A 17,899-nucleotide genomic window follows, 5' to 3' on the forward strand; every position below is an offset into this window, starting at 1 on the left:
GTGAAACGTCACCATAGATCGACTTTTCCATAAGACAAAACCTGTAATACAATGCTATTATGGTATTAGAAAACAAACCCGGCAGTGAAAAGTTAATGGTGTGAACATGAACGTTATTTAATATTTTCCATTTGTTACGAAGACGTGATGGATTGATTGCATAGTATGAAATATTCAGATTTCTTCCGGATAGAATTAAAAAAAAAATTAAGTAGCCTATGACTTCTTCTAGACTTCTTCTAAACATGTATTCATCTTAACATTAAGGGCCAGTCCCATCAAATTGTAAATTGTCTGATGACAATTCAATATATCGAATCCGAAATATCGGGTTTTGTTACCTTATCTGACAGTGACGTCATATCATATTAAAGCTATCAGCCGGTGGTGGGACAGGCCCTTATTATTTTACTATGAGCTGTGATAATATAGATTTTTTAAATAACTGTTCCTCTGTTTCAATCCCAAAAATAGTCATAATAACTATTTATTATCTGAAAGCTAAAGAAAAGAATAGTGAATCCATTCATTTGTCCGACTGTACTAAGACTGATATTGTGTACTTCTATTTAATGACTGAGACTGAATGACTTTCACCCAATCAGTGTCGAGTTCCTGATCGAAACGTCCCGCTCAATACACGATTTGCTCATTAGCGTGCTTTTGTTTGGTGCGTCTGCACTGAGAATGCTTGTCTTGGACATTTAACACAAAGACCCTCCGCATGCTAACATCCATCACCTTAACAAGCTTAACGATACTAGTTGTAATAGAAATTATGGATTTGATTAACTTTATTAAACTAATTATTTTTGGGCACAAAGTGAGATGGCGACAATAATGTAATTTAGAAAGTGTATATTGTAAATTATACATTTACCCATTTTAGAAAATTTAAAGATTAAGGAAAATTTAAGATAGCTTAAGTTAGTCGACGAGCTTTTCCCGTCACAACCCCAACACTAAATACACTAAACGTACCTATTAGTAACTGCCAAACTTTCGAAACATTCACTCAAGCTCAGGTAATTTGTTAAGTGGCTCTTATGATATCATAACAAAATAGTCGGTTCAAGTTTACCGCGAAATATCGTAAGCTTTCAAATATTTCCACCCCTCGCGTGTCTCGAATTCACTCGTCAACGTAGCCTTGACTATAAGCAAACGGACTAGGCAAAGGGCCGACTTAAAACTAATTAAATATTGCCGTTTCAGCTTCATGGATCTACATCTTTTTGATCTCATCCATTAATCAAATTCTTCATACACAAAACGAACACATAAGCAAGCAAGTTTAGAAATTATGGTTCATTTTTATTCCTAAGCGGTGAATGCGCGCTTTTGAAAAATCCTGTCACTTATTAGTCAAAGTCTTCGTGTCAACCTATATAGTTTACGTCTTGTAATTTGACTCGGTTACAAATTATGATTAAAATTTCAATCCTTTGACGGGTTAAACAACAAATTAAACGATATATTCACTATTCTACAGATATGAAGGTGTAACACACGTGTGGATAAACTAATTATTTGATAAATAACAACAATTTCTTTAGTGTATTGTTCATATTTTATCACCAAAATATCTTATATAGGTAGTTATTATATTTTAAGCATCTCGTAGAAGTCAACATAGCATGGGTAAAACATTATTTTTTGAGTACTAATAAGGCATAGCAAAGGTGCATTTCTTTTATGATTAAATTCACATTCAGATTATAAACATGTCAAATGATACATAAATACAAGACGAATTTTATCGTAGCCATTTGTAATAAATCGTACGATGCAACAAAGAATAATGACTTTCGAAAGTGTGTCATCATAGAGAAGTTTCTTAAAACTGGAGTATGGGAACAACAATCGTACTTGCAACACTTACGAGTATGAAAGTTGATTCCATAAATAAACAGTGTTTTAAAGTTATCGCGTAAATTGTTACAGGAACGACGTTATTCGTAAGATAATGCGTTATTTCGGATTCCTTTTACTTTCTAAAGTCACACGAAATAAACAACGAATACTTTACTAAAACAGGATCATAATACTAACACCTAATTGTCAATCTCAAATAGTGTGCAGATAGGCATTAATATCTTATCTGTGTACTGGTCCAGCGTTATAAATGGGCGCGGTTGGGCGACCGCCCAGGGCTCTGGACAAAAAAGGGCACGGCAGGTCTGTGAATCACATAGCCTTACATAACTCTGTAAACTGGATGATCAGCCCCCAAAACTGCAAAAAGGGAGGCACTATAGTAATTTCGCCCTGGGCACTGGTAGCTCTGAAACCGGTACTAGGTGTGCTTCTTTGTACTATTTCCTTATATATAAATGACTTCAAGGATTAATAGGAAAGATTCTCCCCTAACTGGGAGCGATGTCCGATGCTTAACTCTTCTCTTGAGATCGTTTCCGTCCCCTGATTAGTTGGGGGAGGCTTTCGTTGCAATTTCGGCGTTATATAATCCCTGACAATGACCCTTAGGCGTCTCACTGCCGCATACCACCGACCCCTCTCTCTGCAACTGGCGTGCTTCAGTTGTTTTATTTTATAGATTTCACGGACCCCGATATTTACAGCATTTTATTGGATTACAACTCAGGGGAATACTCTAACAAGGTGAAACATTATAGGATACGTAATACACAAGCATAATGCTAGCTATACACAATAGCAAAATAGTACAACTGCTTTAATTTTGACGCACAAGTCCGACACAAACTAACTATTCTGCCTTCTTGTGAAACTAACATGACCTTTAAATTTATATTCATTAAGAAAATGACAAATATATTTATGTAGTTTTAAGATTTAACCTTTCCAATGCAGCAAAAGTTGTCAATCTCATATTGATATGTTGCTAAACATACCAACTGATATCCTTGACAATTTAATGGCATACCAATTTAAAGGCTTAATGTATTTAGTTACAAACGCTTCCCCGTTACGGATTTGTAATTTAGTGGTTCTATAAAACTTAATACTCTAAAATTTAAAATACATTTACTCTCAGTGGTGAAGTTTACATTTATCTTTCATTATATTATTTGATCCTTTCGCACTGTTATAATTAAAACAGTTATTTAATTGAATTAGAGTAACGTTTTTTATTAGTGAATATTTTTAACAACTTTCTGAAAATCCCGCATGAGTTGATTACAATTTGCTAAAGACTAAAAAAACATTATACAAATATACAATTTAAAGACTGAACATTACTTTTAATATCGAGGAATCGTATACAGAAGTGTGTGTTTATACACCGTTAATCTCGCCGTTAAATTTAACACAAACATAACACTAAAATCAAGCGTATCCTAAAATCGTAATGTACTGTTATAACAAGGCCGGTGTCAAAGTTAACACTATTTACACATTGAAAATCGATTTTTATATTCCATGTTACCATTATCCGTGCGCAGTACTAAAGTTTTACGCTTCATAAAGTTACAACAGCTGTGTATCTGTCGGTATGGCGTGTCGTGTCGCTACGAGTACAAACACTTCATTATCTTTCACTATCCCTGTAGATACACTCTTACTAAAGGATATCTTCCGTGATCAAGTGGTTATTTACATCTACCGAATTCATTAAAATAAAATAACAGTTTTTCGTTTCTATTTTAATGATTTATTATTCATTAAAACAGAAAATTCAGTTCAACTTCTTTATTCTACCTTAACATTTGTGACGTTCCTGTAAGATTTATTTTTTTATTTTCATAGGTCAAAGCAATATTTCCTTAATATTAACACCGAAGATATCAAATGTTACTTAGCCTCTATTAACAAAAAAACGATAATACCCAAATGATATGACTTCGGTCAATATTGAAATTCAAAGTAAGCAGAGAAATTCACCAACATTATTGCAAACCAAAAATACATTTGCATGAATTATCCACTTCATTGAACTTCGCTTCGAAAACGAAAAATAAATCCGTCCAAAATATAAAATGTTGATATTAAAACGTCTAAACGAGATTTGATAACCCAAAAATTTGCCACACAAGTCTATAGGCTTTGTAATTACATTTTTCTGTATCTATCTGTACTATTATAATAAAGCGTAAACACACACTTCTTTGTTGCAGATGTCAGCAATTACAGCATATTCTTGAATAATTCTTTTTTTAATAAAAAGCCCTACACTTGCGTCACGCTTTAGGCTATATATTTTAACGCCATTAAACTTAGGTGGTAAATATTTTGGATAAAAACACTAATTTGGGAAAGAGACCATAGGTTGCTGCCAACATCAAGGAAGTAACGTTGTTATCATGTCATGTCATTTTAAAATTTGTAATTGATAATTTGACAAAAGTCAACAATAAAATAAAATTTTCATAATTTCATGCGGATGAAGTCGCACGGGAACGGCTAGTCTTGTAATAAAACGTTATGCTTCAAATACATTTTGGTCTGCATGCACCAAATATACTCATTCACTTTGATGATAATTGTTAAGCGGTACTATTAAAAGCTACTATTTTAGACTAAGAATTCGCACTGTGGTTTGTTACCAACATATTATGCGACTAAATTACGGTGAATAGAATCCATTATTTGCTCTATATCGAGAAAGTTTTAACCGCAGATAGTTTAAGTTGTCATTAAAGAAACAATTACGTCGTTTCCGTTCATTGTGAGGAATTTGTCATATAGACCGTTTACAATGTTGAAACGTGTAGAAAAACATTATGTTTTCTTCTTTTCAAAGAATGACAGAATAAATGTCCACTAAACGCAAGCGCACGCCTTTGACTAAACTATCGTACAACTGTTATGTGATTGTCAATTGTTTCGCAGCCCATTCAACTGTTTGGTAGCACAACTAAAAATCGAGTTGTGACCACCTCCATACGAGTATAAGATAATAGGAATCGAAGCGTCACTAAACAGTTGTGCGATAGTTTAGTCAAAAGAGTGCGCGGTTTTACGCTTAGAATGCTGTTGTAGGCCTTTTAAAAGTTGTAAGGTTAATATTTTATATCATAAATTCAATAGGGTAGATAGAAAATATTGTATCCGTTACTGCTGTGGGCTTGTCCTGTTTGTTTTGCCAATATTGATTTATTTGTGTCATAAATCTAATATCGGATTAATCAATATGACTTGTCAGCTTACCCGTGCGTCGCTTGTCAAAATTGTTTTTTTTTTTCGTTTCGTAAAATTGCGCACCGGACAGTATTTCAATACAAAAATAAGGTAAATGAATTTCACTATGTTCTGCTTCCGTCTGTTTGTTACAAAAATGTATCTGATTTGATAAGTTAATTTATGAAGATACTATTCCTTAAAAATTCTTTTTTTTGTGCTTTTGATTTAGAAAAGTATTCATAAGTATTATAGTTATAATTTAGATAGAATGCTTATGGCTATACTTTCTTTTAAATAATCATCTCAGAATAGTCGTTCGTTTTCACAACTTGAATTTATCCATTTCATTAATGCTGTTTACGTAATGTAAAAACCCAATAGCAGACAAAACTGTAAATGCCATTGAAGTCATAATTAAATCAGCATTAATTAGAAAAAAAGTCTTCGAGAAACCGTAAAGTGTCGTAGTCAAACAGAACTTTGAAAGAGAAGAGAAAAAGTAATATTTTACTCGGAGGGGTACGGACAAATAAACATTCACAAAACTTGTATTCCTAAGTGATGTGGTTCAGTTTCGCTTTGGCGGCCGCGGAGCAAATATTCAAGTCAAACGGCGAACGAATTAGCAATTTTCTGTTTACTTTAGTCTCCACCTGCTGTGTCGGTTTGTTCTCGAGACGCGTTTTTAAAACGTTGCCGCTTCCATTTGCATAATTCAAAAAGTACTTATTAACTTTCATTTCTGATATTTTACGATCTCATCTCGAGAAAGGGCGCCCTTTGATTTCTTTTTATGAATCTTATGAATAACAAATGTTTAGGAGTTGCGAAAAAAATATCTAATTGTAACACGGTTCCCAATAGAGCGCATTTTAAAAATGAAAAAAAAAATATAAAAATGATTTCGAAATTGGTATAAAAATTGCTTGAAATTCGATATCTGATTTTTTTGAAGATAAAACTTCTGAAAGCAATCAAAATTTATTTGGGCCAAGTGAAAAATTTCCTATTCAAGAATGGAATTGAAATATCGCCGATGCAGGGCTTCGTAGGGAGGGGCAGCTTTCTTTCGATGAGATCTAACTTTGGCAACCCATCTTATTAACTACAACGTCGTCAATTATCATTAGAATCTGGTACGGGGAAGGGAAATCCGATCGTAATTCAACATTAGTGCCTATAAAGGTGAGTGATAACCGCATATACTCCGGACCCTTTTTATATTCCGACACTATTTTATAACCGGATATTATGCCGGTTTCACACGAAGACAGGACAGTAAAGTAGTAGAAGTAGTTTTAACAATGTCAGTACTGTTTTGTCTTGCTGTTGTATCCTGGTGTGAAACTAGCATTACCGATGAATTAGTTTGGCGCCTTTTCACAGATATTTTCTTATGAAGAGTCGAAGTTTACAGAGCTATTGACCCATTTATAAAAGGCTTTTACCCGTAGAAGTATTGCGGCGTCGGCATTCCTTTTGAGGACAAATGTATTTGTGCTGAATATTTGTGTCGTTGTCAACGCTTTTGTTGAAATTCAGGGAATCTTCAATTGTATTTTATTCCTTACCCGAGACGGCGTCAAGTGTTTTTATTGTAGTATTTATTGTAATTTATTTCCTTGTATTGCACTCGGGTACAGTCTAAAACGTAAACATTCTTACTAAATATTTTAAGAAAACTATACTTTTTGTTACATTGGATTAAATGATTAAGAACTTGCTTCTGAAATAACCACATACGATAGTAAAGTTTAACAATAAAACGTAGATAAATAAATTAATTTTGTTGTACTTAAATTCTTCTGAACTAGATGCATTCAAAGATACTATTTAATAAATAAAAATTGTGAATCTATTAGCCATATGTCCACCATAGAGAATAAAAAAATTACTTAATACACATTTTTGTAATTACTACATATCTGTACTACACTGTCAGTGTTATCGTGAATAGTTAAGGTTTTAATATGTAAGCGTGTTGTAGCTATACGCTGTGAGGGCGAATTCCTTTGCGTATAAGACAGACGGGTCAGCGTTATTGCGATGCAGCGCGTGTGAACGGACCCGACGGCCGGAATTTGAGATGCGGCTTGAGTGCCGCTAACACCAATATCACACTCTATATGTTATATATAGTATTAAATTTAATATTTTTATTATAAAACAACCCAAACTACGCTTATACTAAGCTAAAGTAAGAGTTAATTTTTAATTAACTCTTACTTTAATTCTGTCATGTGGTTTAGGAAGCGGGACACACTTAAGTTTCGTGGAATATTCAATTTTTTTGATGCCTGTCTTGATAGAAAAACTTGGTAAATTTTGAAATATATGGCAACATATGGTATAAAACACGTAGAGGAGTTAGGTGGTAGGCTCGGCACGTCGGCGACGCTCTCCTAAACCGATTACAGCGGCTGCCCTCGGCCCCGGACAGAATACTGTTTCAAACATCTACTGCCACAGATTGTGTGGACATTTACATACAACTATTGCCGATATTATAAAACTTTTGTTCAAAGGAAACACAATTTAAAGTTTGTCAAAATTACGTCAAAAAATGTTATCATAGTTTAATTCATTTTGAATCACGTGAAGTTATTTTGTCGTTAATCGTAAGTGATAGATAATAATCATACTTTCACACCAATATTATAAATGCGAAAGTTTAGATGAATGAATGGATGTTTGTTAGAGTTTGTAGACTAAACGACTGACCGCATCTCGACGAAATTTGATATAAACATAGAGGACAGTCTAGAAGAACACATAAGCTACTCACTTTTGATTTTTTTTATTCTACGCAGGCGGAGTCGCGGGCGAATGCTAGTTAATCATAAAGACTCCCTCAAATCAGTCGGCGCCTGACAAATGTTATGAAAGACCGCAATTCAGATACGTGAATTCAATTAAAAAAATCCAAACTAAAAAATGAAAAGTTTCTACCACTTTATTCGACGCAATAAAAGCTTTAAGCGTGTTTGGAAAAGTAAACTTTTAAAGCTACTAAGCATTGTTGCAATTTTATTTGAATGCGAGCGTCGGAATGGGATTATCCTTTAGTACATTGCTCCGTTAGTGGCGGATGAGGTAGCGTTGGTTACGTCTCTAGATTCACTTCAAATATTTCAAGCATCCGCATACCTAAATTGTCAAGAATTCCAATGTATACTATCTACAGTACTCTAAAATTTACTTTATTAGGGTTACCTTTTAAATTAGCACATTTATATCTTAATCGTAGTATTACATAATTAAATAAGACATTAAAATAAAATAAATTAGGTAAGTAGAGAATCAAATCAGAACTTTTAAGGAGAGTTCCGCTTGTTCAAAATGTTTTCGCTTTTAACAAGGTACGATACGATCTTTTGGTATTATACAAATCAGAGCATATTGGTCTAATCGGCGACGTGAAATGGCCTTTGGTTTATGAATGGGCCATTAAAAAAATTATAGCTATAAATCACCCGTCGGGCTCGCTTTTAAATCTTACTAATTTGTTAATTTATTATCATTATCACAGATTATTATCTTTATGAGACAGATTATTAACCTATTCCAAATAAGACCTTTCGTAAACTACATGCATAGTGTAGCTATTTATAGAGATATCTACTTCCAGTGCTCAATAGCGAATTATCCTTGAAGATAACGTAAGCGGATTGTAGTGTTTACCAATAATTCGCCCTCTATCAGCAAAACTAAGCGCATTAAACAATCAAGGTGCATTGCTGTAACAGAGCTGACGTTCGCAGTATTGTCTGTAATTGCATTGTGTTTAATTCCATTAACTGGTGTGCGGGATCGACGCCTGCACCCTCGGATCCGATTACTGCTCCGAATCAACGATAGTATTAGAATAGTGACGAAAACGCACTAATCTCTAGCACGTGTGACACCTTTATTGCAATTCACACGTCGACTTAACATTATTAGAGTAGACATAAAATGGATAGATACACTATCTCATATGTACTTAAGTACAGGCAACCAGTCTTAGTTTTGCTCTTGTAAACGTGATAGAAAATTGTAATAAATAAATGTAAACTAGTGCCATTGATAAATTCTTCTTTATTTAATGATAAAATACACAAACTATTCACATAAATTGATAAAAAGGCATTTAATACAAATAAAATATTGTTACATCGCTCACGTCACATTTTTCACTACTTTCGAATTACGTTCCTTAATTACAAAAATATTTTCTATGGCTTTCTTGGCGGCCAGTATGATATTTATTACTTATTGCTTGACCAAAAATTAAAGTAGAATCAAGATTATAATCTCATACGCCTTTTTAGAATTAGTGTAATGATATCAATAGTTTTTGAGTTTCTCGCCGTTTATGTACCATTTATTCTATAAAAACATCACTCTGGAACTTTCTATATTGTTTACAATCAATGGATAAAATGTTAACAACACGTGATATTTAGCAGTTTGCTTCAATAGTAAATGTCAACAACAGGTGAAAGTCGCACCTGCTTTTATGTTAAAACATTAAAAGCATTATAATGTACTCGTTAATTTTACATCGCTTAATAAAAATGTTGTTGAAGTATTTATAAAAACACTTCATTTTGCTCGCGACATCCGAGCGAAATAAAAATACAATAACAAAAATTGCTTACGCTACTTAGTGATAATGTAGTTTTGTAAAGGTGAAATAATTTCTGATATCGATGCCAGCAGTTTTATAATTTATGTGTACAAAAACACACATGTTTCTCTTAATTACACAGACGTGAATTACGCTACAACGATAAAATGGACGAGTAAGTAGTAGGTTGATATTGTATTTTATAAAACAATCTAAACAAAGAAGAAATAGATTTTAATTGTTAGCAAATGTAACGTATAATAATATAAAAGTCCAAGCCATATTTGGAATATAAGAAATGTCACGAAAGATTCTACTAAAATGCAAATGACTGACTCATATGAATTTTGTCCATATACAGCAACTGTTCATATAAACTATACAATTCATTTTTGTTTATGACTTCCTCGAGAAACAGATATTTAAATAGAAACTGCAAAGCGCCGGAAACTTAAATATTAATAGAAAGAACACTAAAATTAAAACGTGACGTAAAATGTTGCCATAAAAACCATCTTTGTTTTCCAGTTTTCTATATGCAAAACCTATTAGAATATTTAAAAATAGTTAGCATTAACCATGGATTTTAAAAGTATCTTGAATTAATCATACAACAATTTTTAAAGTACATTTCGTAATTTAAAAAAAAAAACGATTTAATCCATCTTAACCTCTGCAACGACAAAATGCTCCGCTCACCGACAGCCTTAAATCTTGCTTTGAAAATATGAAATGGAATAAAGCGTTTATATATTTTAGTGTAAGCGGTTTAAGTCTGCAGGTTGAAGTAGACAGGCGAAAGGTTGACCATACAAGTACTACCAAGAAAATCTATTTCCATTAAAATAAAATGCGTAAAAGATTCAATGAGACAGTATTCAATGAAACATTCCAATGCCGGTCTTTGAACAAAAATAGGGAAACATTTTCATTGTGCTTGTATTTAGTTTTTCTATTTTAAAATAGATTTTTCTCACGCTGACAATGAATAATGTATGAAAAAAACTGTTTTGTTTTTATGTTTGTTATCTACATATTTGCTGCAACAATACACTCAGGCGTACCTAAAAATAAAGACACAAAACGATAATTTTAAAATTTCGATTAAAATGTAAATAGTCGATTTACTAAAAATATTGTAATAATATGTGCAAAATGCTTATGAAAGTCTTCTATAAAACTTGAAAAAAATAATATTTTTTTCCTCTCCGTGGTATTTAAAACCCTTGTTTTTACATGACCTTAACACTATCCTATAGTTCTTAACACGTAAACATTATGAAGGGACAAGATTTCGAAACGCTTTCACAGAATAATAATGGCCCATAACGTCCGTAACATCGTAACTTACAATTACCAAAATGTCATAGGCCAAGGCGTGCCACAAGGTAACATAAACAAGATTTCTAACTAAGTACATATCCATAGAACCATACCTTTATTTGTTGGCACAATATTTTTACAGATAATCACAAAAAGCATTTTTGTTACTTGTACCAATTTTAATGAGGAAAGATTTGATTGTTTTCATGAAATAGCGTCCAAAACTATTGAACCGATTTCAAAAATTCTTTCGCTAATAGAAGGCTTTATTTATCAATGAGTAAACATTCTTTGTTTTTTTTTTTTATCAAAGAGTAATGTTAACTACAGTAATCAACGGTTGTACAATATGACACAAAAAAGACGAACGACGAAGCTGTGATATTTTGTACAGTAGGTACTCTTTAGGATAGAAGTTTATCAAAAGATTAGATTCATATAAATCATATAGAAGGGACATTTTATGCACTGATTTTAAATCTATTTGCACTTAAAAGTATTACTAGTAATATAAGAGAATAAACAAGTATGTTGTGGTTTTACTACCTATTTGAGTATGCAATATCGCGCTTCAGCGTGAGATGTACTCAAAGTCTTAGCTTTTAGTTTGTAACGTCGTAAAACAATGCTTTTACCGTTGTTCGTAGGGAAAAGTTTTCGCGAAAATTGATACTTAGTCGAGCACTTTTGACTTACGACACTATAAAGCTTTCAATTACTTAATGCGTTAAATTTTATACATAATATAGCTAAGACCCTGAAATATTTATAGAAGTATATGTACATTTTGGAAGAGGCCTATGTCCAACTAGGACACACAGATAATAAATAACAAATCAAATAAAAAAAAAATTGATAACAAAATTTAATTAATTAATATAATGTATCAATATTCGATTCAATTTATGTAATGTGACAGTGACTTAATTATCTCAATAAAGGCTTATTATTATTATGTACATTTACATTAACACCCCCCAATTCTTCATTAATTTTATCTAATACTTATCTTACTAACATTATAATTGCAAAAGTTTAGATGTATGGATTTTTGTTAGAGTTTGTAGCCTACACTACTGATCAGGTTTCGATGAGATGTGGTGTAGATGTAGGGGATAGTCTGGAAGGACACATAGGTATTTTGGTTTTCTTCAATTTCACGAGAATGAAGTCACGGGCGAAAGCTAGTTATTTAAATAAATGAAAACTTAAAGCGTTAAGTTATGTATATTTTCTTAATGATTAATTTAATTTCAATCAATTACTATAAGAGTAATTATTATAACATATTTTTCATTTTAAAAGAACGTAAATTACGTTTATATAAAATAGCAATATAAACAAACAGTTATATTTGTAAAGTTGATACAATTCGCAGTTGCACAGAGTAATGTAATATTACGAAACGCAAGTATTTGAAATGTAAAACGTCTAGTTGAGTTGCGCTAACGCTAACGTAAAGGAATTCCATTGAAAGCAAAACAAGCGAATCACATTTACCTTTTAGTTTTAAATTAGCGCTCGCGTTCAGTGATTAAGTAACGGATCTGACGTTAGTCGCAACGCAATTAGTCTCTTTGATCCCCTTTACACATTGCCATTGCGAAGAAAAAAGTATGCAATTTAAATCTTAACGTACATTATAAGAAAAGGTAGTTTTTTTGAAGAAATTACCCGATTATTTTATCATTTTAACACACAATGACTTTTAGGACTAAATTAGTAGCAAATACTTTTGAAACAAGGATTAAAGAGAACCAAGGTTTGTAATTAGTTTCTTTTTATCTTTTTTATTGTAAACTACATAAGATATATATATTACTGTATTACATATACATAAATAATTACCATTAAGGCGGAAGAACCCTGTGTCCTACAAGACGGGCCTAGAGACTAGTGTAGGTTCCAGGGGCTCGACTATTTTGTTATAACAAGTTTTATAAATTAATCTTTAAATCATTAATTTTACTCCATCCGTTCCTTATTATTTTTTGTAATGTAGCACAATTAATTATTACACGGTAGTGCAAATCACAAGCGGAATAGCTATTATAAAACAAAAAAATATTTAAAAATGCTATAAAATATAAAGTTTACAACATAGATGTATTATATAAATATGACGTAATTATTAAATTAGCATTTATAATACTTTACGCAGGAAGGTATTAATTTTAAAATATTAAATAACATAATATTCGTTTCTAATATATTTATAAGTCTAATGTAATCTAATGGTACGTATTAATATGCATTTATGGTCAAAGCGGGCAGGTCGGTGCGTTTAGAAAGTTGAAAGTTTGCACACCTATAGGGCTTCGAACAGTATTGCTTAAGCCGGATTTAAGGTTTTCTCTTTTGCTTAGTAAAGTTATTAATGAAGCCATGAACTTATTAAGTTACAATTTGCATCTATTCAAATGAACAAAAATCATTGAGCTCATGGCATTTAATCAATCTCTAAAATTATAATAAATAAATAACTAGATACAAAAGCTTAAAGTCTGAACTTAAGGATTTCCGCGGTTCAACAGTTCCTACATTTAACAAGGTTAGGGCACACCTTTCACGTTACTTTTACACATAATTTGTGCATGTTCTGCAATAATAATGCAGAGTTATTCTTTAGAGAGGAAATGTAAAACTAGCGATAGATGACCTCCAGGCTCCTGTGGGCTGAACTATTTGTTACGAGGCCGCATTTAAACAATATTGTAAACATGTCTATATTAAATTGTTATAGGAATTACATTCATTGTTAGTTATCTGATCAATATGTAATTTGCGTATAATTGTGCGTCGAATTGGATTTTTGATTGGCGGTTAATAATTGCCTAATAAAGGAGTCAAACAGCGTTGTAAAACACGGGTCGGCGATGAAGCGAATGTAAAAATCGCAATAAACAGCGGTCGTAGGGTTGACCAGACACGTTGTTTTTTGCCTCCGGTTATCCTCTCATGATTTACGCCGCGCCTGCTCCAATATGATTACACGTTGGGCTTCGGAAGCGTTCGTAATTGATATAAACGTTGTATTTAACTGGACAGTAAATGATCCTTGTTTTTGTGTTCAGTCACAAAGCTACTTTTGTTAATTTGTAAATGAGATTGTCATAAATTGTCATATGTAAAGATAGGCATTGATGAAGATCACGACTTAAGAAAGAGGATTGTTATCGTTGAATCTCACAAGTATAAAATTGTTACTGAGTAGAATATGATTTCAAAATTAAAATGAATAAAAAAGAGGTATAAAAATTCTGAAAGTGAACTTTAAAAGAATTCGTTGAAATGGAAATAATTTATTAAGGGAGGTGACGCTACGATTTCGCAAACTTTCGCTATCGCCGGGCGAAGTTTAAAAATGAAAGGTAGTTGCTATGCAAAGTTTTATTAAGCCGTGTCTACGTCGATTCCCTTTGCGTGTGTGTACGTTATTCGGAAGAGGCTGTAATGAGGAAAAACGCACGTTGTTACGGTTGGGGAGCACGAAGTTTGTGTAACAGTAAGTTTAGCGGGCAATTAACTGACTCGGTTCTTCATTCCAGACGAACATTTTCGGAATAAATATTATCAAATGATACGCTTTAATTCACACAGAATGAGTTGAACTTGTAGGAATGTGTAGTAGGTGACCGAGTTTGAGTTTTTGATAGAAATTTATAAACGTTAAATTAAAGTTTGCATACTATCCCGCCTCAGCTTTCATTTTTAAAAGCGAAATTTCTAGGAGTTAAAAATTTAACTTTATTTAACTATAAACTTTAAAGTTACTTATAAGTACTGTTTTTAAACGGTGATTTTATTTACTTGCAATTGTAGAACTTGTTTTTAAATTATTATATGACTAGCTTTCGCCCGCGACACCGTCCGCGTGGAGTTCAAAATAACTAAAGTTCCCCCGTTCCCCAAGACTATCCTCAACGTCTATGCCAAATTTCATCGAGATCCGTTCAGCCATATAAGGCTACAAACTCTAACAAACATCCATCCATCCATCCATCTGAACTTTCGGATTTATAATATCAGTGAGATTATGAAGATTAATAATTCCGACATAAGTTATTTAACTTTATTTGGTAAAATTTTTATTCAAAAGTGTTTCAAATAAAACTTATTCAATAAAGTGTGAGTTAACCAATGACTCGAATGTTATTTTACGGAAACGAACTCGAATAAAAATAACAGTAGCGTTTTCATATCACACATCAAATGTTTATTTATTCGAAACGCTACAAATGCCATCTGTTTTTTTTTTGCATAAAACTATCTGACACGTAAACCATGTCAGATATAAACAATTTTTACAGCATTCTAACAAAAAAAGAATGTTCCAGCAATGAATTTTTATATTTACCATACTTGATAAATTGTTTTTGAATCAAGCTTTATTTTATTTATCGCTTTAGAGCTTTTCAAAGGTAACAGTATTTTGTTCTAAAATCATTTTATTTCGTAATTATACGGATAACACAAAACTTACGGATTTATAAGTATGTAAAAAATAACAAAAACCCCTTAGTTCTAAAACTCAATAGCAAACAACTGGGCATTTTAAGAAGCAAGCGATGTCAGAAGGGGAAATTTCCTTGTATTTTTCGTAAGCGCTAACAAGGGGCGCAGACATGATCGGAATATTTTTGTCACCAATTTCTTTAAGAGAACGGCTTAACACACCGGAAAAAGTTACTTAAACTTACCTAAGTTCCGCGGGTACCGTTTGAATGACTAAACATAACTTTATAACGCTACGATGTGTTAATTTTAATAAGAGTGAAATAAATCGTATAATTTTATTTCCAACTATAATTTCGCATTGGGCACAAAAACAAAGACGGGCGAATATTACTGCAATACATCGAATACATATAGAATGTCACAAATCCACACCCTCCAATTTGCCTTAAGGGAATAACTGATTTATTTTTATTCGATCTTTAAGACTGATTCTGGAGACTCGTATTATCGAGTTATATGTAGACGTTAAGAGCGCGCACACACCTTTGACTGAACTATCGCACAATTGTTTAGTCGCGCTTTGATTCCTACGAGTTTATATCTAGGTGTGAACACTTCTTGATTTTAGTTTTGCAATTAAACAGTTGAAAGGGCTGCGAAACAACCGACAATCGCATAATAGTTATGAGATAGTTTAGTCAAAGGTGTCCGCCCGCTTTAAGATATCGAATGTCTCGCCGGAGAGTCGTGTATGATAAATCATTTAAAGGACAGAGACATAAATCTAATGGAAGCGGTCGTTTGTAGTCGCCACGTGAAACGCCAGTTTCGGGTGAATATTAACGATATCGCCAATTTTCCGCAAGCTTAACCGCGTCGCAATTTCTCGGCAATTGAGCAATCGTATCACATCACGGGAGCGCGCCATGTCGCGCGGTGCTACAAAAAACATTCGAAAAGCACGTCTCTATACTTCCGAATGAATTCGCTTTCTGCATCATATAGAGATTAGAAATAGTTAACTAGAGCAATTGTAAGCATTGCCATGGTAACACATTGATGTCTTTATAGACAACTGTCCTTAACGGTAACCAATGTCAAACTTTTCAAAATTAACATTGATATTAGTCCAACTTTAGTTAATTAATAAATATAATAACATCTCTTCCATTCCTTAACATTGTATTCCAAAAAATATAAAAATAAGTAGCAAAATTTTACAACTGTACACTTTTCTGAATTATATTCATAAAGATAATATCGTGGTATTCTTGTTCGAGAATACTAGACTGTTAAAACGCGTGGGCTTTAGAAAGGAGCTATACTGGAAAAGAAATCACATAAAAAATTTCTAACCTAAATTTTAAAACTAAGAAGCTTTCTTCGCATGATTGGAATACAAATTCATGCTTTAAAAGCAACAATTCCGAAAATAAAAATAAAACCCTAAATGTAATAAGCTGGTATAACATCGTTGATACTTTGTCGCCCTCGTGTACACCAATAACGAAGTAAAGAAGCAAGTCGTAGTGAGGGTCACGGACAATGTTTTGCTTTGTTACCAACGTAATAATAGCTTCGAAAGAATTGCGTAGATTACCGTCACAGTAGCCAACACTACAATGGGACCCTTCCAGTCTGTGTGTACAAACCAAAACATTCTTCGGGCAGGCCTCCTACTACTGTTTACATTTAGGGGAACGAAGAATACGAACTACTTTAATCTCCACAAAACAAATTTGTACCTACTTGTATTTTTCTTTGTCTTGGTAAAAGAGCGTTTCTACATATTTATGTCTGTTAAAAAATAATAACTTTTAAAGGATCTTTTACATTCAATAATATTAGATTAAACGTCAAGACGAGATAGATTTTATACGGAATAAATCGTGTGAAAACTTAGCAAAATTTACCATCACTGCATTTCGCTTTCATGACATATATGTATGTACCTAAGTGAATATTGCAGAAGCTACGGTTGGAGGGTACGTATCCAATTTTGTTGGGTGTCAAGCACACGCACGTATGCCTTGTGATCGGATGGGTTGCAAGGGTAAGTACACACTTGCGTTTATACCGCGTTGCAGAAAACGCAACCATGCTACAAGCAATTAAAATTCTTAACAGCCATAACTTCGGATCTCTGATCATAATCTTAAAACAATTTATAACCTCAAATCCCAATAAATTGTACACTATTGCAAGTATGCAAAAATTGAAAGGAAGATTTTTATGTCATAGCCAGCGGTTGAGGTGTATTTTCCGCGATAAAAATTGTTTACTGTTAAGTTTGGAAGTTTTGTCACAGTCTTTTTTTCGCATCGTTTTGCTGTGACTAAAAACGCAAGTATACAGCTGGCCTTATTCAGCCAAACTGCAGCAATCAGTGACAGGTAATGGCCCGTC

This window comes from Papilio polytes, unplaced genomic scaffold, assembly GCF_000836215.1.
Source record: "Papilio polytes unplaced genomic scaffold, Ppol_1.0 DF822067.1, whole genome shotgun sequence".
In the NCBI taxonomy this organism is placed as follows: domain Eukaryota; kingdom Metazoa; phylum Arthropoda; class Insecta; order Lepidoptera; family Papilionidae; genus Papilio; species Papilio polytes.